This window comes from Bombina bombina, chromosome 1 (assembly GCF_027579735.1).
Source record: "Bombina bombina isolate aBomBom1 chromosome 1, aBomBom1.pri, whole genome shotgun sequence".
Classification (NCBI taxonomy): domain Eukaryota; kingdom Metazoa; phylum Chordata; class Amphibia; order Anura; family Bombinatoridae; genus Bombina; species Bombina bombina.
The window spans coordinates 159,733,445-159,757,519 of NC_069499.1; positions in this window are offsets into that span (position 1 = coordinate 159,733,445).

Genomic DNA, 24,075 nt, shown 5'->3' on the forward strand with positions numbered 1-24,075 from the left:
AATTGTTTCAGATTGACTTTTTTCCCCGTGGGCTGTTAGGCTCGCGGGGGCTGAAAATGCTTCAATTTATTGCGTCATTCTTGGCGCGGACTTTTTTGGCGCAAATTTTTTTTTATCATTTCCGGCGTCATATTTGACGCCGGAAGTTGTTCGTGATTGCGTAATTTTTTTGACGTTTTGCGCCAAAAATGTCGGCGTCACCGGATGTGGCATCATTCTTGGCGCCAAAAAATTTAAGGCGCCAATAATGTGGGCGTCTTTTTTGACGCCAAAAAATGTGGGCGTCATTCTTGTCTCCACCTTTTTTTCACATTTATTTCAGTCTCATTTTTCTTTGCTTCTGGTTGCTAGAGGCTTGTTCATTGGCATTTTTTCCCATTCCTGAAACTGTCATTTAAGGAATTTGATAATTTTGCTTTATATGTTGTTTTTTCTAATACATATTGCAAGATGTCTCAGATTGACCCTGGATCAGAATCTACTTCTGGAAAGACGCTGCCTAATGCTGGTTCTACCAAAGTTAAGTGCATTTGTTGTAAACTTGTGGTAACCGGCTGTAGTTTGTGATGAATGTCATGATAAGCTTGCTAATGCAGATAGTATTTCCATTCGTAATATACCATTACCTGTTGCTGTTCCCTCAACATCTAATACTCAGGATGTTCCTGTTAATATAAAAAGAATTTGTTTCTAAATCTATTAGGAAGGCTATGTCTGTTATTCCTCCTTCCAGTAAACGTAAAAGGTCTTTTAAAACTTTTTAAATGACCGTCATCATTCTGATTTGTCTGTTTCTGATGAGGATTTTTCTGGTTCAGAGGATTCTGTCTCAGATATTGACACTGATAAATCTTCATATTTATTTAAAATGGAATTTATTCGCTCTTTACTTAAAGAAGTTTTAATCGCATTGGAGATGGAGGAATCTAGTCCTCTTGATACTAAATCTACTAAGCGTTTAAATTCGGTTTTTAAACCTCCTATGGTTATTCCAGAAGTTTTTCCTGTCCCTGATGCTATTTCTGAAGTAATTTCTAGGGAATGGAATAATATGGGTACTTAATTTACTCCTTCTCAAAGGTTTAAGAAATTGTATCCTGTGCCATCTGACAGATTAGAGTTTTGGGACAAAATCCCTAAAGTTGATGGGGCTATCTCTACTCTTGCTAAACGTACTACTATTCCTACGGCAGATAGTACTTCCTTTAAGGATCCTTTAGATAGGAAGATTGAATCCTTTCTAAGGAAAGCTTATTTATGTTCAGGTAATCTTCTTAGGCCTGCTATTTCTTTGGCTGATGTTGCTGCCGCTTCCACTTTTTGGTTGGAGGCTTTAGCACAACAAGTATCAGACCATAATACTCATAGCATTGTTAAACTTCTTCAACATGCTAATAACTTTATTTGTGATGCCATCTTTGATATCATTAGAGTTGATGTCAGGTATATGTCTTTAGCTATTTTAGCTAGAAGAGCTTTATGGCTTAAAACTTGGAATGCAGATATGTCTTCTAAGTCAGCTTTGCTTTCTCTTTCTTTCCAAGGTAATAAATTATTTGGTTCCAAGTTGGATTCTATTATTTCAACTGTTACTGGGGGGAAAGGAACTTTTTTGCCTCAGGACAAAAAATCTAAAGGTAAATATAGGGCTGCTAATAGTTTTCGTTCCTTTCGTCAGAATAAGGAACAGAAGCCTGACCCTTCCCCTAAAGGAACGGTTTCTGTTTGGAAACCTTCTCCAATCTGGAATAAATCCAAGCCTTTTAGAAAGTCAAAGCCAGCTCCCAAGTCCACATGAAGGTGCGGCCCTCATTCCAGCACAGCTGGTAGGGGGCAGGTTACGATTTTTCAAAGACATTTGGATCAATTTGATTCACAGTCTTTGGATTCAGAACATTGTTTCACAAGGGTACAGAATAGGTTTCAAGGTAAGGCCGCCTGCGAAGAGATTTTTTCTCTCTCGCATTCCAATAAACCCAGTGAAGGCTCAGGCATTTCTGAAATGTGTTTCAGATCTAGAGTTGGCTGGAGTTATTGAATCGTTATGTAAGGATACCAACATTCAAAATGGTGACTATAAGGACTATTCTGCCTTTTGTTCAGCAAGTGCATTATATGTCCACAATAGATTTACAGGATGCATATCTTCATATTCCGATTCATCCAGATCACTTTCAGTTTCTGAGATTCTCTTTTCTAGACAAGCATTACCAGTTTGTGGCCCTCCGTTTGGCCTAGCAACAGCTCCAAGGATCTTTTCAAAGGTTCTCGGTGCCCTTCTCTCTGTAATCAGAGAACAGGGTATTGCGGTATTTCCTTATTTGGACGATATCTTGGTACTTGCTCAGTCTTCACATTCTGCAGAATCTCATACGAATCAACTTGTGTCGTTTCTTCAAAGACATGGTTGGAGGATCAATTTACCAAAGAGTTCATGGATTCCTCAGACAAAGGTAACCTTTTTGGGTTTTCAAATAGATTCAGTGTTCATGACCTTGTCTCTAACAGAAAAGAGACGTCTGAAATTGGTCTCAGCCTGTCGAAACCTTCAGTCTCAATCATTCCCTTCGGTAGCTTTATGCATGGAAATTCTAAGTCTCATGACTGCTGCATCGGACGCGATCCCTTTTGCTCGTTTTCACATGCGACCTCTTCAGCTTTGTATGCTGAACCAATGGTGCAGGGATTATACAAAGATATCACAATTAATATCCTTAAATCCCAATGTACGACAGTCTCTGACGTGGTGGATAGATCACCATCGTTTAGTCCAAGGGGCTTCTTTTGTTCGTCCAACCTGGACTGTGATCTCAACAGATGCGAGTCTGTCAGGTTGGGGAGCTGTATGGGGATCTCTGACAGCGCAGGGGGTTTGGGAATCTCAGGAGGCGAGATTACCAATAAACATTTTGGAACTCTGTGCGATTTTCAGAGCTCTTCAGTTCTGGCCATTTCTGAAGAGAGAATCGTTTATTTGTTTTCAGACAGACAATGTCACAACCGTGGCATATGTCAATCATCAGGGTGGGACTCACAGTCCTCAGGCTATGAAAGAAGTATCTCGGATACTTGTATGGGCGGAATCCAGCTCCTGTCTAATCTCTGCGGTTCACATCCCAGGTGTAGACAATTGGGAAGCGGATTATCTCAGTCGCCAGACGTTACATCCGGGCGAATGGTCCCTTCACCCAGAGGTATTTCTTCAGATTGTTCAAATCTGGGGACTTCCAGAAATAGATCTAATGGCCTCTCATCTAAACAAGAAACTTCCCAGGTATCTGTCTAGATCCAGGGATCCTCAGGCGGAGGCAGTGGACGCGTTGTCGCTTCCTTGGAATTATCATCCTGCCTATATCTTTCCGCCTCTAGTTCTTCTTCCAAAAGTGATTTCCAAAATTCTAATGGAACGTTCGTTTGTACTGCTAGTGGCTCCAGCATGGCCTCACAGGTTTTGGTGTGCGGATCTCATTCGGATGGCCAGTTGCCAACCGTGGACTCTTCCTTTAAGACCAGACCTTCTATCTCAAGGCCCTTTTTTCCATCAGGATCTCAAATCATTAAATTTGAAGGTATGGAAATTGAATGCTTGATTCTTAGTCATAGAGGTAATTAATACTATGTTACAGGCTCGTAAATCTGTGTCTAGGAAGATTTATTATCGAGTCTGGAAGACTTATATTTCTTGGTGTTCTTCTCATAAATTCTCTTGGCATTCTTTTAGAATTCCTAGAATTTTACAGTTTCTTCAGGATGGTTTGGATAAAGGTTTGTCTGCAAGTTCCTTGAAAGGACAAATTTCTGCTCTCTCTGTTCTTTTTCACAGAAAGATTGCTAATCTTCCTGATATTCATTGTTTTGTACAGGCTTTGGTTCGTATCAAACCTGTCATTAAGTCAATCTCTCCTCCTTGGAGTTTTAATTTGGTTCTGAGGGCTTTACAAGCTCCTCCGTTTGAACCTATGCATTCTCTGGACATTAAATTACTTTCTTGGAAAGTTCTGTTCCTTTTGGCAATCTCTTCTACTAGAAGAGTTTCTGAGTTATCTGCTCTTTTTTGTGATTTATCATCAGAATAAGGCAGTGTTGCGGACTTCATTTAAATTTTTACCTAAGGTTGTGAATTCTAACAACATTAGTAGAGAAATTGTTGTTCCTTCATTGTGTCCTAATCCTAAGAATTCAAAGGAGAGATCTTTACATTCTTTGGATGTAGTAAGAGCTTTGAAATATTATGTTGAAGCTACTAAAGATTTTAGAAAGACTTCTAGTCTATTTGTTATCTTTTCTGGGTCCAGAAAAGGTCAGAAGGCCTCCGCCATTTCTTTGGGTCTTGGTTAAAGTCTTTGATTCATCATGCTTATGTAGAGTCGGGTAAATCCCCGCCTCAAAGAATTACGGCTCATTCTACTAGGTCAGTTTCTACTTCCTGGGCGTTTAGGAATGAAGCTTCTGTTGATCAGATTTGCAAAGCAGCTACTTGGTCTTCTTTGCATACTTTTACTAAATTCTACCATTTTGATGTGTTTTCTTCTTCTGAAGCAGTTTTTGGTAGAAAAGTACTTCAGGCAGCTGTTTCGGTTTGATTCTTCTGCTTATAATTTCATTTTTTTTCATTATTGAGATTAAAACTTTTGATTTGGGTTGTGGATTATTATTTTTCAGCGGAATTGGCTGTCTTTATTTTATCCCTCCCTCTCTAGTGACTCTTGCTTGGAGGTTCCACATCTTGGGTATTTATTATCCCATACGTCACTAGCTCATGGACTCTTGCTAATTACATGAAAGAAAACATAATTTATGTAAGAACTTACCTGATAAATGCATTTCTTTCATATTAGCAAGAGTCCATGTGGCCCACCCTTTTTTTGTGGTGGTTATGATTTTTTTTGTATAAAGCACAATTATTCCAATTCCTTATTTTGATGCTTTCGCTCCTTTTTATATCACCCCACTTCTTGGCTATTCGTTAAACTGAATTGTGGGTATGGTGAGGGGTGTATTTATAGGCATTTTGAGGTTTGGGAAACTTTGCCCCTCCTGGTAGGAATGTATATCCCATACGTCACTAGCTCATGGACTCTTGCTAATATGAAAGAAATTAATTTATCAGGTAAGTTCTTACATAAATTATGTTTTTCTGCATTTCCACAAAGGCTCACACGAAAATGAAGAAAATTAAATAGAATAAAAGGAAAGGTTTTTTTTTTTATTTAATTTGTGTGTTCTATCTGAATCATGGAAGAAAAATTTGGGGTTAATGTCCCTTTAACTGTGCTTATAATTTAGAGGACGTGGAGGATGGACCTGTTTTCATGTCATTATGAATAAAGGGAATATCTTCCATTCTTTTTGCATCCCGAAGACGGAAGGGAAAGTTCAGGCCCATCCTGGTTTTGACTCCAACAGTTCTTAAAGGTTACTTTTTTTTTAAATGGAACCTATCAGGTCCTTTCGTTCTTTAAGGTCAGTTCTTGTCTGTTATAGATTTAAAGGGTATTTACTTTCATATCATTATTCTCTGAGAGCAGCATCAGTTTCTTTGTTCTTAGTTTGTGGCTATTCCTTTTGGTCTGGCTACAGATCTTATTTTTTTCCAAAAGCCTTACTGTGGCTCACTGGGAAAGGGCCACTAACCAGGAATCTCAGGTTAAATTCTCTGGACGGGCGTGACACTCAAGTCTACATGGTCTAGGACAGTGATGGTGAACCTTGGCACTCCAGATACTTCAGAACTACATTTCCCATGATGCTTAGGTACTGAAGTCCCGTTGAGCATCATGGGGAATGTAGTTCTCAAAACATCTGGAGTGCCAAGGTTTGCCATGACTGGTCTAGGAGAACTAACTTAAAGATCTGGGGACACTACTGTCAATGTCAGAGCTCTGGGTATTGCTGTTGCTTTCTACTTGGACTTTGCTTTGGTCCAAGCCTCCGGTTTTACCTTTAACAACATTTTTTTTCAGAGTAGCTACAGCGTAGTCATCGTAGGAAGGTAAACTTTCCTAAAAGTTCCTTTATAAAGGGTGTCTTGCCTGAGAGTGTTCATATATTGGTCTTCATACTGTTATTATATTTGATCAACGCAAGATCAAGGTTTCATTTGCGTTCACATAATTTTTATATGCTGAGGCAATAGAATGTAGACCACTCTAACCTGTCCGGTTCATCCATCTCGATCAGTTAGTCAGGTAATCTTTTCTTGGTGGATATTCGCCATTCCAGTTTCTCAGGGTTTAGTCTCCTTTCGTTCATCATGGGTCATAATTACCAAGGCCACCAGACTCTAAAGTTGGGGGAGCGACCTGGGACTTTCAAAGGTCTCAGGGATTTTTGCCTCTTTAGGAGGCAAAGTTGGTCATCAGGCAGTTTTGAAAGATGCTCTATCATTCATTTTGGTCTTCAAAAGATCTTTATTTTCTCAAACCTGTTATTAGAAATGTATCAAAGTGTAGGCTATACTTGGCATTCTACTAGGATTCCTTGATTCTTGCACTTTTTTTTTTCTTTTTTTTTTAAAGAGGGCCTAGATTGGAGGTTTTAGCCAGTGCTCTACAGGTTCACATTTTGGCATTATTTATTTATTAATCTTTTATTGAAGTTTATACATGTCACAAAAGATAATACACATCCATTAATATTGATAAGGGAAATAGAATTGGTTCACAAGTCAACATAGTAGAATAGACTGAGGTATGACTAACTGCAGATCAGTACACTACTTATTAAACATATACATGAAATTTAGAAGCAGCATCACTGAAGAGGAGTGATTATAACAGTTATGGTTACAGTATAATAACGATAGACAACAAGTGAAGTTCACACAGTAAAACTAAATCAGTGAGAGTAGGTGACATAAATGTCAACAATATAATTAAATGAAAGAACACATCAAGGTGAAACCTCATGTTCTAATAGTATGCATATGAATTCCTCCTAAATTGCAAGGGGCCACTTGGAAAGAGGAGGATTAGCTACTAGAAGGGTCACTCTTGGACGATAGAATAAAATCTAGCAACTAAAAGGGTCAATGGTGTAGAATAATAGAAACAAATAGCTAATGTAAAATCGTTCTCTATCCTTATGTTTAAATACCAGTGTATCAACCTGGTGTATGTGAGGGGGGGGGATTGAGTCAGGTGGGCTGAACTAGTAACATAGGGTTGCTATAGTTGCCAAGTATGGCATTTGTTTAATTAGGGAAAGAGACTCATAAAATGGAGAAGTGTATAACTGTACTATGAACACTCAGTGCCTAGGCTGGAGAAGAGGTCAAACCAAACATAAGTGTCCCTGATTTTTGGGAGTCATGTACAAACTAGCTGGAGGTGAAGCTCTTTGAGGAGTGTACCCTGCAATAAAAAGCATATAAATGTGCAGCCTAATTTCTGAAATGCAATAGTTTTAGTTCAACAAAAAGATCAAACTAGCTCCTGCATAGCTACACATTTAAAGGACCTGCAGTGATGTAGATAGTACATTGATATATTTAAAGGGGTATTTTTATTGTTTTAAAAGATGGATAACCCCTTTATTTAAAATATACAGAAAGAGGTGTATATGTGCGCTAGACAGCTAAGGGGTTATTAAATATCTTTTTAGCCTAGTGAGTATCTCTAATCAATTAGCCTGAATAGTTTACTAATTATAATAATCAAATGGAAACAAAATCAGAGGTTATGTAATATAAAATGTATATATTTATTGCTATGCAAGATTCTAAAATAATAGTAAGAAGGTTTGTGACATACACAAATATGTTTAAAACACAATATACAACTGAATATAAAACTTTATCTTATATATGACCGGTCATATGTAAACATTTCTATGTAATCAGTATCCACCTTGTAACCTTATACATCACAGATAATTCAAATCCTTGTGCATCACGAATATTGCAATTATAGTGCTTTGATATTTAAAAAATCCTATTTGCTAAAAGGTACATATAAAGTCCTTGATATTTTTTATATAGACTTTTGTCCTTATCGTAGATATAGTAGACAAACAATAGCCCAATTAATGTCGTGGACAGATGTGTAAAATCTTAATAGATTTTTGCCGAAATGTTGGTACAATGTCAGCTGTGAGGAAATGCAGTGTGCATATGGATCTGTCTCCTTCATTGTGGTTGATCCACAGAGCGTTACCTCCAAATATGGTGCCCTCAGTAACTTTAAGAATGCTGTCATATCCCCTGTCTATATTACCTTTTAGTTGATTAAGCAGCTTTCGTATTTCTGGATAGAGTTCCTCCATGTTGCACGATTTTGTGATAGGGAACTGTAAATTGAAAAGTAATGCTGCTCGACCCGGGTATCCAGGGGGCGTGTTGTGAGGCCGCAACCTAGGAGCACAACGTAGTAGTTCAGGTCCTCAGGGCTCAAAGTAATCTCGGTATAGCTCAAATTAGCAAGTTGTGGGGTAGCTGAATGTTGTAAGTGTGAGAAAGGATAAGATATATTTGCCTGAGTAACTGGTAAATTATAAGGATCGCTCAGGGAGCTTCATAAATTGCGACCGATCATGGCCGCTTCCTAGCCCCGCCCCCACATTTTTTGTTTCTTTTAATGCACAGAGAATCTGCTTGTTTCCAGATATCCAGACATTTAATCAGGCCTTGATCAGACTCGATTGGTTATCAAGCCTATGTCTCTTCCAAGGAGTTGAATCTGGTTCTAAAAGTCTTGCAATCTCCTCTCTTTGCCTTATGCATACTTTGCATATTTAGTTGCTATCTTAGAAGGTTTGGTTTTTGTTTGCTATTTCTTAGCTAGGAGAGTATCTGACTTATCAGCTCTCTCTTGTGGTCTTCTGTATCTAGTGTTTCAGCTGGACAAAGCAGTTTACAAACTTAGTCTGGGGTTTATTTCTCCTAAGAGGGTCGATTCAGGGAATGTTACCCATGAAATTGAGTTTTCCTGCATAATATGGATGTGAGCAAGCAAACAGAGAAGAGTCCAGTTCCTTAAAACTTCAAAACTTTATTGGACACTTTAAAAATCCAAATGGAAAACACAGCCACAATATAGCATCACAGAGTAGTGTATACCAAATGGCTTACGCGTTTCGGCTTGTAGCCGTAATCATAGCCTGACTGGATATGTCTAACCCATACTATTTAAAATCACAGCTCTATCCTAGTTGGTTAAAACAAACACACCTCTCTGTGTCACACCTGTTTCATATTAGAATGCTCTTAATCCCATTTAGAACAGCCATGTTCAGCTAGTCATTGATAAGGGTTAAACGGCACATCATGAAAGACATCACAAGAATACTTATAGGAAAATATATACATGATATTGTAGGCATATTGACGGCGTAATATTCATCATGATACAATGTAGCGATAATTGAAGGAAGCAATACTATTACATGGTAAACACTAAGTATACAATTCTTGTAATATTTCTTGTAACATGCAATGAAGAAAGATACTGCATAGTATACACGTAAATATAAAGGTAAATAATGTAAGTACAACCAATACACTTGACTAACCAGAGTCAGGAAAGTAAACTACACTAAATCGGTGGGCACATACCAGAAACCTCTACTGGGTCTGTGTAAATATACTACAATTTAAGGATGTAAATACATAACCTCCTTAGAATCAGGCCCACTTTTACAGTGCAATGTTATCAAAATGGGAAAAAGGGCCCCAATAACAATCATTATATTACTATCAAAGATCTGGATGTGGTCAGGGTCCTGATAGGCTGCTAAGCACTTTTGTTATTTTTCCAGGTTTTTTGTGCTTTCAGGTAAATGTCAGAATCAAAAAGGGTCACATTACAAAGTTAGTTTGACAAGGTTTACCTTGCCGTCGCTACCTATTTTAGCTCTTTCAACTCGTTTTGTCTCTACTCTTGGACCTTCATAAATAAGGAGTTAGTAGAGCAAATTTGCAGGCATTACATTGGTTTCTTCGCATACGTTCATTAAAAATTTCCATTTAATGCATTTGCCTCGGCGAAGCAGCTTTGGAAGGAAGGTCTTTCAAAGTTTTTGGTAAATAGTTGCATTTATGCTTACCTGATAAATTCCTTTCTTTCTTAGTGGCGAGAGTCCAGGAACCTGCCTAATTTTACTAATGGTGGTGGTTCTAGTTGGCACCTCTTAACCCTACTATCATTCTTTCTTCTTCCTCCTCCTTTACTTGGCTATACAAAATACTGGGAGGGAACAGGAAGAAGGAGGGATATTAAAACTTTTACTGTAGGGTGTCTTTGTTTCCTCCTGCTCGCCAGTTGATGCATTCCCAACACTAAGGAATGTTGTCGACTCACCACCAAGAAAGAGAGGAATTTATCAGGTAAACATATAGATGCTCAAGTATTTGCCATAGTGTAAGCCTTGTAAGGACTGAATAGTAAACTTCAAGAAACAAGATTTTACTCTTGTAAATACCAAAACACATCATCAATGTCCTACATCAGAACATGAAATTATTCTGGAGAATTTTCTGCCAGAGTTCACAGCAGTGACCTAGGCTGAAAACCATCAGACAGGGCAGGTTTTCTCTGCACTACCAAATCTTACTTGAAGAATAGAGGCTCCATGCTATTTTATTTGCGACTCTCTCCTGCTAAGACCAATAGCAATCTTGCTAGCTGTAGAAGGTAATAAGACATTCGGTTCTGTTCAGGAACCCTTTTAAGAGCAGCCAAAAACAATCTTCATATATAAACTAAGTTCCAGTATCCTGAATATTTAAATGTCTATCTTAGCTATATGCAGGTTAAGATGTGCAGAAACCTTTATCGTCTTTTCTTTCATGTAATTAGCAAGAGTCCATGAGCTAGTGACGTATGGGATATACATTCCTACCAGGAGGGGCAAAGTTTCCCAAACCTTAAAATGCCTATAAATACACCCCTCACCACACCCACAAATCAGTTTTACAAACTTTGCCTCCTATGGAGGTGGTGAAGTAAGTTTGTGCTAGATTCTACGTTGATATGCGCTCCGCATCAGGTTGGAGCCCGGTTTTCCTCTCAGCGTGCAGTGAATGTCAGAGGGATGTGAGGAGAGTATTGCCTATTTGAATGCAATGATCTCCTTCTACGGGGTCTATTTCATAGGTTCTCTGTTATCGGTCGTAGAGATTCATCTCTTACCTCCCTTTTCAGATCGACGATATACTCTTATATATATATACCATTACCTCTGCTGATTTTCGTTTCAGTACTGGTTTGGCTTTCTACAAACATGTAGATGAGTGTCCTGGTGTAAGTAAGTCTTATTTTCTGTGACACTCTAAGCTATGGTTGGGCACTTTTTTTATAAAGTTCTAAATATATGTATTCAAACATTTATTTGCCTTGACTCAGGATGTTCAACATTCCTTATTTTCAGACAGTCAGTTTCATATTTGGGATAATGCATTTGAATCAATCATTTTTTCTTACCTTAAAAAATTTGACTTTTTCCCTGTGGGCCGTTAGGCTCGCGGGGGCTGAAAATGCTTCATTTTATTGCGTCATTCTTGGCGCAGACTTTTTTGGCGCAAAATTTTTTTCTGTTTCCGGCGTCATACGTGTCGCCGGAAGTTGCGTCATTTTTTGACGTTCTTTTGCGTCAAAAGTGTCGGCGTTCCGGATGTGGCGTCATTTTTGGCGCCAAAAGCATTTAGGCGCCAAATAATGTGGGCGTCTTATTTGGCTCTAAAAAAATATGGGCGTCACTTTTGTCTCCACATTATTTAAGTCTCATTATTTATTGCTTCTGGTTGCTAGAAGCTTGTTCACTGGCATTTTTTTCCCATTCCTGAAACTGTCATTTAAGGAATTTGATCAATTTTGCTTTATATGTTGTTTTTTCTATTACATATCGCAAGATGTTCCACGTTGCAACTGAGTCAGAAGATACTTCAGGAAAATCGCTGCCCGGTGCTGGAGCTACCAAAGCTAAGTGTATCACTTTTGGTATCTGTTCCTTCAGCTGTTGTTTGTATTAAATGTTATGACAAACTTGTTAATGCAGATAAAATTTCCTTTAGTACTGTTACATTACCTGTTGCTGTTCCGTCAACATCTAATACTCAGAGTGTTCCTGATAACATAAGAGATTTTGTTTCTAAATCCATTAAGAAGGCTATGTCTGTTATTTCTCCTTCTAGTATACATAAAAGTCTTTTAAAACTTCTCTTTTTTCAGATGAATTTTTAAATGAACATCATCATTCTGATACTGATAATGGTTCTTCTGGTTCAGAGGTTTCTGTCTCAGAGGTTGATGCTGATAAATCTTTGTATTTGTTCAAGATGGAATTTATTTGTTCTTTATTTAAAGAAGTATTAATTGCATTAGAAATAGAGGATTCTGGTCCTCTTGATACTAAAACTAAACGTTTAAATAAGGTTTTTAAATCTCCTGTAGTTATTCCAGAAGTGTTTCCTGTCCCTGATGCTATTTCTGAAGTAATTTCCAGGGAATGGAATAATTTGGGTAATTCATTTACTCCTTTTAAAACGTTTTAAGCAATTATATCCTGTGCCATCTGACAGATTAGAGTTTGGGACAAAATCCCTAAGGTTAATGGGGCTGTCTCTACTCCTGCTATATTTTTAGCGGATGTTGCTGCAGCTTCAACTTTTTGGTTAGAAGCTTTAGCGCAACAAGTAACAGATCATAATTCTCATAGCATTATTATTCTATAACATGCTAATTATTTTATTTGTGATGCCATCTTTGATATCATTAGAATTGATGTCAGGTATATGTCTCTAACTATTTTAGCTAGAAGAGCTTTATGGCTTAAAACTTGGAATGCTGATATGTCTTCTAAGTCAACTTTGCTATCCCTTTCTTTCCAGGGTAATCAATTATTCGGTTCTCAGTTGGATTCTTTTATCTCAACTGTTACTGGAAGGAAGGGAACTTTTTTACCACAGGATAAAAAATCTGAGGTAAATTTAGGTCTAATAATTGTTTTCGTTCCTTTCATCACAACAAGGAACAAAAGCCTGATCCTTCATCCTCAGGAGCGGTATCAGTTTGGAAACCTTCTTCACTTTGGAATATATCCAAGCCTTATAGAAACCCAAAGCCAGCTCCTAAGTCCCCATGAAGGTGCGGCCCTCATTCCAGCTCAGCTGGTATGGGGCAGTTTACGTTCTTTTCAAAGAAATTTGGATCAATTCCGTTCACAATCTCTGGTTTCAGAACATTGTTTCAGAAGGGTACAGAATTGGCTTAAAGTTAAGGCCTCCTGCAAAGAGATTTTTTTCTTTCCCGTGTCCCAGTAAACCCAGCAAAGGCTCAAGCATTTCTGAAATGTGTTTCAGATCTAGAGTTGGCTGGAGTAATTATGCCAGTTCCAGTTCTGGAACAGGGGCTGGGGTTTTATTCTATCTCTTCATTGTACCAAAGAAGGTCAATTCCTTCAGACCAGTTCCGGATCTATCAATATTGAATCGTTATGTAAGGATACCAACATTCAAGATGGTAGCTGTAAGGACTATCCTGCCTTTTGTTCAGCAAGGGCATTATATGTCTACAATAGATTTACAGGATGCATATCTGCATATTCCGATTCATCCAGATCACTTTTAGTTTCTGAGATTCTCTTTTTTAGACAAGCATTACCAGTTTTGTGGCTCTACCGTTTGGCTTAGCATCAGCTCCAAGAATTTTTACAAAGGTTCTCGGTGCCTTTCTGTCTGTATTCAGAGAACAGGGTATTGGTATTTCCTTATTTGGACGATATCTTGGTACTTGCTCAGTCTTCACATTTAACAGAATCTCATACAAATCGACTTGTGTTGTTTCTTCAAGATCATGGTTGGAGGATCAATTTACCAAAAAGTTCATTGATTCCTCAGACAAGGGTAACCTTTTTAGGTTTCCAGGTAGATTCAGTGTCTATGACTCTGTCTTTGTCAGACAAGAGAAGTCTAACATTGATATCAGCTTGTCAAAACCTTCAGTCACAATCATTCCCTTTGGTAGCCTTATGCATGGAAATTTTAGGTCTTATGACTGCTGCATCGGACACGATCTCCTTTGCTCATTTTCATATGCGACCTCTTCAGCTCTGTATGCTGAACCAATGGTGCAGGGATTACACAAAGATATCTCAATTAATATCTTTAAAACCGATTGTACGACACTCTCTGACGTGGTGGACAGATCAGGGGGCTTCTTTTGTTCTTCCGACCTGGACTGTAATTTCAACAGATGCAAGTCTTACAGGTTGGGGAGCTGTGTGGGGGTCTCTGACGGCACAAGGGGTTTGGGAATCTCAGGAGGTGAGATTACCGATCAATATTTTGGAACTCCGTGCAATTTTCAGAGCTCTTTAGTCTTGGCCTCTTCTGAAGAGAGAGTCGTTCATTTGTTTTCAGACAGACAATGTCACAACTGTGGCATACATCAATCATCAAGGAGGGACTCACAGTCCTCTGGCTATGAAAGAAGTATCTCGAATTCTGGTTTGGGCGGAATCCAGCTCCTGTCTAATCTCTGCGGTTCATTTCCCAGGTATAGACAATTAGGAAGCGGATTATCTCAGTCGTCAAACATTGTATCCGGGCGAATGGTCTCTTCACCCAGAGGTATTTCTTCAGATTGTTCAAATGTGGGAACTTCCAGAAATAGATCTGATGGTTTCTCATCTAAACAAGAAACTTCCCAGGTATCTGTTCAGACCCCGGGATCCTCAGGCGGAGGCAGTGAATGCATTATCACTTCCTTGGAAGTATCATCCTGCCTATATCTCTCCGCCTTTAGTTCTTCTTCCAAGAGTAATCTCCAAGATTCTGAAGGAATGCTCGTTTGTTCTGCTGGTAGCTCCAGCATGGACGGATTCTTTTTCGGATGGCCTCTTGCCAACCGTGGGCTCTTCCGTTAAGACCAGACCTTCTGTCGCAAGGTCCTTTTTTCCATCAGGATCTCAAATCTTTAAATTTAAGGGTATGGAGATTGAACGCTTGATTCTTGGTCAAAGAGGTTTCTCTGACTCTGTGATTAATACTATGTTACAGGCTCGTAAATCTGTATCTAGAGAGATATATTATAGAGTCTGGAAGACTTATATTTCTTAGTGTCTTCTCATCATTTTTCCTGGCATTCTTTTAGAATTCCGAGAATTTTTTTACAGTTTCTTCAGGATGGTTTAGATAAAGGTTTGTCCGCAAGTTCCTTGACAGGACAAATCTCTGCCCTTTCTGTTCTTTTTCACAGAAAGATTGCTAATCTTCCTGATATTCATTGTTTTGTACAAGACTTGGTTCGTATAAAACCTGTCATTCAGTCAATTTCTCCTCCTTGGAGTTTGAATTTGGTTCTGGGGGCTCTTCTAGCTCCTCCTTTTGAACCCATGCATTCATTTGGACATTAAACTTCTTTCTTGGAAAGTTTTGTTTCTTTTGGCCATCTCTTCTGCCAGAAGAGTCTCTGAATTATCTGCTCTTTCTTGTGAGTCTCCTTTTCTGATTTTTCATCAGGATAAGGCGGTGTTGCGAACTTCTTTTGAATTTTTTCCTAAGGTTGTGTATTCTAACAACATTAGTAGAGAAATTGTGGTTCCTTCATTATGTCCTAATGCTAAGAATTCTAAGGAGAAATCATTGCATTCTTTGGATGTTGTTAGAGCTTTGTAATATTATGTTGAAGCTACTAAGTCTTTCTGAAAGACTTCTAGTCTATTTTTCATCTTTTCTGGTTCTAGAAAAAGCCAGAAAGCTTCTGCCATTTCTTTGGCATCTTGGTTGAAATCTTTAATTCATCATGCCTATGTCGAGTCGGGTAAAACTCCGCCTCAAAGGATTACAGCTCATTCTACTAGGTCAGTTTCTACTTCCTGGGCGTTTAGGAATGAAGCTTCGGTTGATCAGATTTGCAAAGCAGCAACTTGGTCCTCTTTGCATACTTTTACTAAATTCTACCATTTTGATGTGTTTTCTTCTTCTGAAGCAGTTATTGGTAGAAAAGTACTTCAGGCAGAGGTTTCAGTTTGAATCTTCTGCTTATGTTTTCATTAAACTTTATTTTGGGTGTGGATTATTTTCAGCAGGAATTGGCTGTCTTTATTTTATCCCTCCCTCTCTAGTGACTCTTGCGTGGAAAGATCCACATCTTGGGTAGTCATTATCCCATACGTCACTAGCTCATGGACTCTTGCTAATTACATGAAAGAAAACATAATTTATGTAAGAACTTACCTGATAAATTCATTTCTTTCATATTAGCAAGAGTCCATGAGGCCCACCCTTTTTGTGGTGGTTATGATTTTTTTGTATAAAGCACAATTATTCCAATTCCTTATTTTATATGCTTTCGCACTTTTTTCTTATCACCCCACTTCTTGGCTATTCGTTAAACTGATTTGTGGGTGTGGTGAGGGGTGTATTTATAGGCATTTTAAGGTTTGGGAAACTTTGCCCCTCCTGGTAGGAATGTATATCCCATACGTCACTAGCTCATGGACTCTTGCTAATATGAAAGAAATGAATTTATCAGGTAAGTTCTTACATAAATTATGTTTTTTTATTTATTTATTTTAGCTGTGATGATTAGTTGTATATGTCTATAGTAAGAGCACTTGCAAAGACATAGTATGTATACGCCTATGTAGTGCAAACACTTGCAAAGACATAGTATGTATACGCCTATGTAGTACAAACACTTGCAAAGACATAGTATGTATTTGCCTATGTAGTACAAACACTTGCAAAGACATAGTATGAAGGTCATTAGAGCACCTGCAAAGACTACTATGTATACTATATGCCTATGTAGTACAAACACTTGCAAAGACATAGTATGTATACGCCTATGTAGTACAAATACTTGCAAAGACATAGTATGTATACGCCTATGTCGTTAGAGCACCTGCAAAGACATAGTATGTATACTATATGCCTATGTAGTACAAACACTTGCAAAGACATAGTATGTATACTATATGCCTATGTAGTACAAACACTTGCAAAGACATAGTATGTATACGCCTATGTCGTTAGAGCACCTGCAAAGACATAGTATGTATACTATATGCCTATGTAGTACAAACACTTGCAAAGACATAGTATGTATACTATATGCCTATGTAGTACAAACACTTGCAAAGACATAGTATGTATACTATATGCCTATGTAGTACAAACACTTGCAAAGACATAGTATGAATACGCCTATGTCGTTAGAGCACCTGCAAAGACATACTATGTATACTATATGCCTATGTAGTACAAACACTTGCAAAGACATAGTATGTATACGCCTATGTAGTACAAACACTTGCAAAGACATAGTATGTATACACCTATGTAGTACAAATACTTGCAAAGACATAGTATGTATTTGCCTATGTAGTACAAACACTTGCAAAGACATAGTATGAATGTCATTAGAGCACCTGCAAAGACATACTATGTATACTATATGCCTATGTAGTACAAACACTTGCAAAGACATAGTATGTATATGCCTATGTAGTACAAATACTTGCAAAGACATAGTATGTATACGCCTATGTCGTTAAAGCACCTGCAAAGACATAGTATGTATACTATATGCCTATGTAGTACAAACACTTGCAAAGACATAGTATGTATACTAAGCAATAAAGATTACCCTTGATGGGACAGATTGCAGCCGCAGGATTTTGTGCAAGTAAAAATGAAGACTTTATTGTAAGATCATTAACAGGGTGTCAAACAAACTCAGGGGTACACTGAAACAATAGCAAACGTCCGACGCATTTCCTGCCCGGAGGCACTTCGTCAGGGACTTAACTAGTACATACAGTAAACAACTTAAAAAGGCTTGCCTGCCTACGTCACAATGGGAGCACCTGTGTATTTTAATTAAAGGGACAGCTGCTGCTGTTTGTGGGAACGGATTAATGCCGGGCTGAAGCAAAAACCCTTTTAAAGGGTTAGGCGTAAGTCAATATTGGATTCTAAGTATTCAATGTATATGAATCTTGTATCAATATAAATTACTTTAAGGAATACAATATAAAAGACTGGTAACCGTGGAGGCATATTGTTGGATATATCAGTTCCCTGTTCATAAGATGATATAATAGGATTGCTCCATAAGCAGACAAAAAACAAAATACTGTAAAAATAAGCTGAAAATAAAATAAAAAATATAAAATAAAAAATCTGAAGTTATTGTTATAGCAATGTACTGCGGACTCTCAGAGGAAATGTGAGATAATTCTAGTATCAAAATTTCAATTTCAAATAAAATCTCATACATAGCTTCTGTAATGTTGGTAATATACATGTGAACTGTCTTAGTGCCAAGGTTATTATTATATAGCAGACAACGGGAAATCGGAGACAACTAAAAAAGAAACTTTTTATACGTTTTAGTGATATTGTTGTATCTGTTTCTCCGACAACTATCATTATATTAAGTTACATGGTGGATTGAAACATAAAAGGCAAAGGGTATATCTTCGTGAAGAAAAAAAAAATAGTGATGTGTAAGTGAACAACTTAAGTGGGCTAAAGAAATCTGATGAAATAAAATAAAATAACCCAGAGTTCTGGTGTAAAGGTGCATAAACTTAGATGTTAAATACAAAAACAAAGATGCCTCATTTTGAAGCATTCTAAAATTGTGTATACTAAATATTGAGTATTGAATTTTAAATATTAATTTTTAGTTTTTTATTTTTGCCATGATTGAATCATAAAGTTAATTTGAAAATCAGTTCATAATTTTCAATTGCTATGTTATTGTCCTTTATTCTTATGCTTTTTATGTTATCTATAGAAATGGCATTATAACATATTAGATAGAAACTGGCAAAAATCAAAGTGAAAGTACAAAAAACTACAGGTGCTTTTGAGCACATGTGAAAAATAGGAAAATCTGTGAATTTAAAAATAACTAATACTTGTAAATACTTTTATTATAATACTTGTAATACTTTTATTATAATACTTGTAATACTTTTATTATAATACTTGTAATACTTTTATTATAATACTTGTAATACTTTTATTATAATACTTGTAATACTTTTACAAGTATTAGTTATTTTTAAATTCACAGATTTTCCTATTTTTCACATGTGCTCAAAAGCACCTGTTGTTTTTTTGTACTTTATAATGCCATTTCTATAGATAACATAAAAAGCATAAGAATAAAGGACAATAACATAGCAATTGAAAATTATGAACTGATTTTCAAATTAACTTTATGATTCAATCATGGCAAAAATCAAAAAATAAAAACTAAAAATTAAAAATTAATATTTAAAATTCAATACCCAATATTTAGTATACACAATTTTAGAATGCTTCAAAATGAGGCATCTTTGTTTTTGTATTTAACATCTAAGTTTATGCACCTTTACACCAGAACTCTGGGTTATTTTATTTTATTTCATCAGATTTCTTTAGCCCACTTAAGTTGTTCACTTACACATCACTATTTTTTTTTTCTTCACGAAGATATACCCTTTGCCTTTTATGTTTCAATCCACCATGTAACTTAATCTAATGATAGTTGTCGGAGAAACAGATACAACAATATCACTAAAACGTATAAAAAGTTTCTTTTTTAGTATACTATTTGCCTATGTAGTACAAACACTTGCAAAGACATAGTATGAATACACCTATGTCGTTAGAGCACCTGCAAAGACATAGTATGAACACGCCTATGTCGTTAGAGCACCTGCAAAGACATAGTATGAACACGCCTATGTCGTTAGAGCACCTGCAAAGACATAGTATGAACACGCCTATGTCGTTAGAGCACCTGCAAAGACATAGTATGAATAAGCCTATGTCGTTAGAGCACCTGCAAAGACATAGTATGAATACGCCTATGTCGTTAGAGCACCTGCAAAGACATAGTATGAACACGCCTATGTCGTTAGAGCACCTGCAAAGACATAGTATGAACACGCCTATGTCGTTAAAGCACCTGCAAAGACATAGTATGAATACGCCTATGTCGTTAGAGCACCTGCAAAGACATAGTATGAATACGCCTATGTCGTTAGAGCACCTGCAAAGACATAGTATGAACACGCCTATGTCGTTAGAGCACCTGCAAAGACATAGTATGAACACGCCTATGTCGTTAGAGCACCTGCAAAGACATAGTATGAATACGCCTATGTCGTTAGAGCACTTGCAAAGACATAGTATGAACACGCCTATGTCGTTAGAGCACCTGCAAAGACATAGTATGAACACGCCTATGTCGTTAGAGCACCTGCAAAGACATAGTATGAACACGCCTATGTCGTTAGAGCACCTGCAAAGACATAGTATGAACACGCCTATGTCGTTAGAGCACCTGCAAAGACATAGTATGAACACGCCTATGTCGTTAGAGCACCTGCAAAGACCTAGTATGAACACGCCTATGTCGTTAGAGCACCTGCAAAGACATAGTATGAAGACGCCTATGTCGCTAGAGCACCTGCAAAGACATAGTATGTATACGCCTATGTCGTTAGAGCACCTGCAAAGACATAGTATGAACACGCCTATGTCGTTAGAGCATCTGCAAAGACATAGTATGAACACGCCTATGTCGTTAGAGCACCTGCAAAGACATAGTATGAACACGCCTATGTCGCTAGAGCACCTGCAAAGACATAGTATGAACACGCCTATGTCGTTAGAGCACCTGCAAAGACATAGTATGAACACGCCTATGTCGTTAGAGCACCTGCAAAGACATAGTATGAACACGCCTATGTCGTTAGAGCACCTGCAAAGACATAGTATGAACACGCCTATGTCGTTAGAGCATCTGCAAAGACATAGTATGAACACGCCTATGTCGTTAGAGCATCTGCAAAGACATAGTATGAACACGCCTATGTCGTTAGAGCACCTGCAAAGACATAGTATGAACACGCCTATGTCGTTAGAGCATCTGCAAAGACATGCTTTTTGTGATAAAATAAGACACAAAGCCATATCTCGAGTATTGTAATATGACTTACAAAATCCTTACTTTGTATAAACGTATATAGTATAGAAATTCCCTGAGCATAGCTCATTTTCATACCTTAGAATCCATGCTGTCTGCATCTGGGGCATCAAAGAAGAAACAAACTTCCTTCCAAAATCATATAATCAATGAATATGTGAAAAGGTGCAGTCATACACTATTCAGGACATACAGCAATCCAGGCTTTTCACAAAACCAATATATACTGCAGCACAAACGCTTGTAACACTGCACGCTCCTCTCTGAGCCCTTCCGAAAACATTACCATATGTAAAGTGTGCTCATGCACACATCTGAACTTTACCCGTGGGTCCTAAACCGGGGGAAAATGATGGCACCCAAAGGAAGGACCCTCAGCACAGCTAGAAGCTACTGCCTGCAAGCCTGAGCCCCTGTGATAACAGATTTGCCTCTTGGACACAGGAACTTCCAGTAACCCAGGGCAGAAATATTAGCATAACCTGGTGTGGTATAAAAAGCCATCACTAAACATAATAATCTAGAGAGGGAACTACTTCTATCCATCCTGTTGTGGACACAACTTTTACTTTTATTACCAATTTTGCTTTGTTCTCTTGGTATTCTTAGTTCAAAGCTAAACCTAGGAGGTTCATATGCTAATTTCTTAGACCTTGAAGGCCGCCTCTAATCTGAAAGCATTTTGACAGTTTTTCACCACTAGAGGGCGTTAGTTCATGTGTTTCACATAGATAACATTGAGCTCAGGCATGTGAAGCTCCTAGGAGTCAGCACTGATTGGCTAAAAATGCAAGTCTGAAATAAGGGGGCAGTTTGCAGAGGCTTTGATATAAGATAATTACAGAGTTATAAAGTGTATTATTATAACTGTGTTGGTTATGCAAAACTGGGGAATGGGTAATAAAGGGATTATCTACATTTTTAAACAACAAAAATTCTGGTGTTTACTGTCCCTTTAAGTATTAGTCTAGGAAGGCCAAGATACATGTATAATGTGAGACATTATATACATTATGTGGAATTTACTTGAAACACGGGGTTAAGCTCACAATTATTGATGGCAATAAAAAAGGACTCAATAGAAGAAGATGTTAACCCTAATCAAGTTCTTTTGGCTTAGGCAAGAAACGCATGTTTTTTTGTTTTTTTTAAGGAGCGCAGTCTATTGGCCGAAATTACACCAGTATTGTTTTTACCTTGTTGCACAATTAAACTTCAGTTTTAAGTTCCTCTGAGTCTAGTTTAGATCCATTGGATACAAGAGGCATATATGTGCAGCCACCAATCAGCAACTTGCTCTTGTTGCTACTATAACTACCTAGGTATGCTTTCCAACAAGGATACTAAGAGAATAAAGCAAATTACTTAAAGGGACAGTGTACACTAAAATTATTGTTTAAATAGAGAGTTTATGCCTTTACTAACCATTCCCTAGCTTTGCACAACCAATATTGTTATATTAATATACTTTATAACATTTAAACCTCTAAATTTCTGCCTGTTTCTAAGCCACTAAAGACAGCCTCTTATCACATGCTTTTGTATTATCTTTTCACAACAGGAGACTGCTAGTTCATGTCGGCCATATAGATAACATTGTGTTCAAGCCCTGGGAGTTATTTAAAGGGACAGTCAAGGTAATAAAAACTTTCATGTTTCAAATAGGGCATGTAATTTTAAACAACTTTCCAATTTACTTTTATCACCAATTTTGCTTTGTTCTCTTGGTACTCTTAGTTGAATGCTAAACCTAGGAGGTTCATATGCTAATTTCTAAAACCTTGAAGGCCGCCTCTAATCTAAATGCATTTTGATAGTTTTTCACCACTAGAGGGCATTAGTTCACGTGTTTCATATAGATAACATTGAGCTCATGCACGTGAATTTACCATGGAGACAGCTCTGATTGGCTAAAATGCAAGTCTGTCAAAAGAACTGAAATAAAGGGGCAGTCTGCTGAGGCTTAGATACAAGCTAATTACAGAGGTAAAACGTGTATAATTATTACTGTAAACAAACAACAAAGGAAAGGTGGCGCTTACCAATCGTGGGGCTCCGTGCTTGCAAGCTGCGTTTTCTTCAGCGTAGGCACTCAGTTGAACTATCGGGCTGTTACACCTGGAGCCCAGTTAGACGCGCCTCCGTTTCCGGCGCACACTGCAGTCAGAGAGATCCAAACTTACTTCAGGGCTTCCCTGGTGTAAGTAGTGGCAAGCAATAAAAATATCCAGTGAAAAGAAAACCAGGTCACCAACCGCAGTAAAGATAAAAAAGTTGAGGCTTTATTTGGGGCACACGATAAAAGCAAAAAGGTGCCTAAACTCCATCAGCATGAGGTCAGGGTCACAGCAAAAAGACTGCAGACATGTTTCGTGTAATACTCCACGCTTGATCACTGCAGTGATTATAACTGTTGGTTATGCAAAACTGGGGAATTAGTAATTAAGGGATTATCCATCTTTTAAAACAACAAAAATTCTGGTGTTGACTGTCCCTTTAAGATTTTGCACAACACAGTACTAAATGCAAGTCAATAGAGGTAAAAAGTAAATTAAAATAACTGTTGGTTATGCAAAACTGTGGAATGGGTAATAAAAGGGATTATGTATCTTTTAAAGCAATACAAATTATATTGTAGACTGTCCCTTTAATTGAAGTAAATTGAAGAGATGTTTAAAATTGCATGCTCTATATGAATCATGAAAAAAAAGTGTGGGTTTTAGGTCACCTTTAAATAGACACTCAAATCAAATTTAAACTCTCATGACACTTAGGGAGACTTTCTTCTCTGTGAAAGGCACATATTGAGCAAAAAGAGGCTGCATCTTGGGTGGTAACTAGCCATAGAACAAGCTATTATTGTTTGTTCCCAGGTTGAGCGCTTCTCTCTTTTTATTTATAACTTTAAAATCTGTCAGAAAAAAAAAAAAAACTACTACTATTTGAAGTTCAGATTAAATTTTATTTCACCCATTATGAAAAGATATCAGATAATTTGTGGGGGGTGATATTTGCTTTTGTCAGCTGGCTAATGGTAAGTCATTCTAAAGATATCTGCACTTTCCACTAAAATATCCATGTGTGTTGCTGTTGGGAAGTGATACTTCTGAGGGAAATACTACTTTTTTTTTTTTTTTAAGTTTTAAATGTT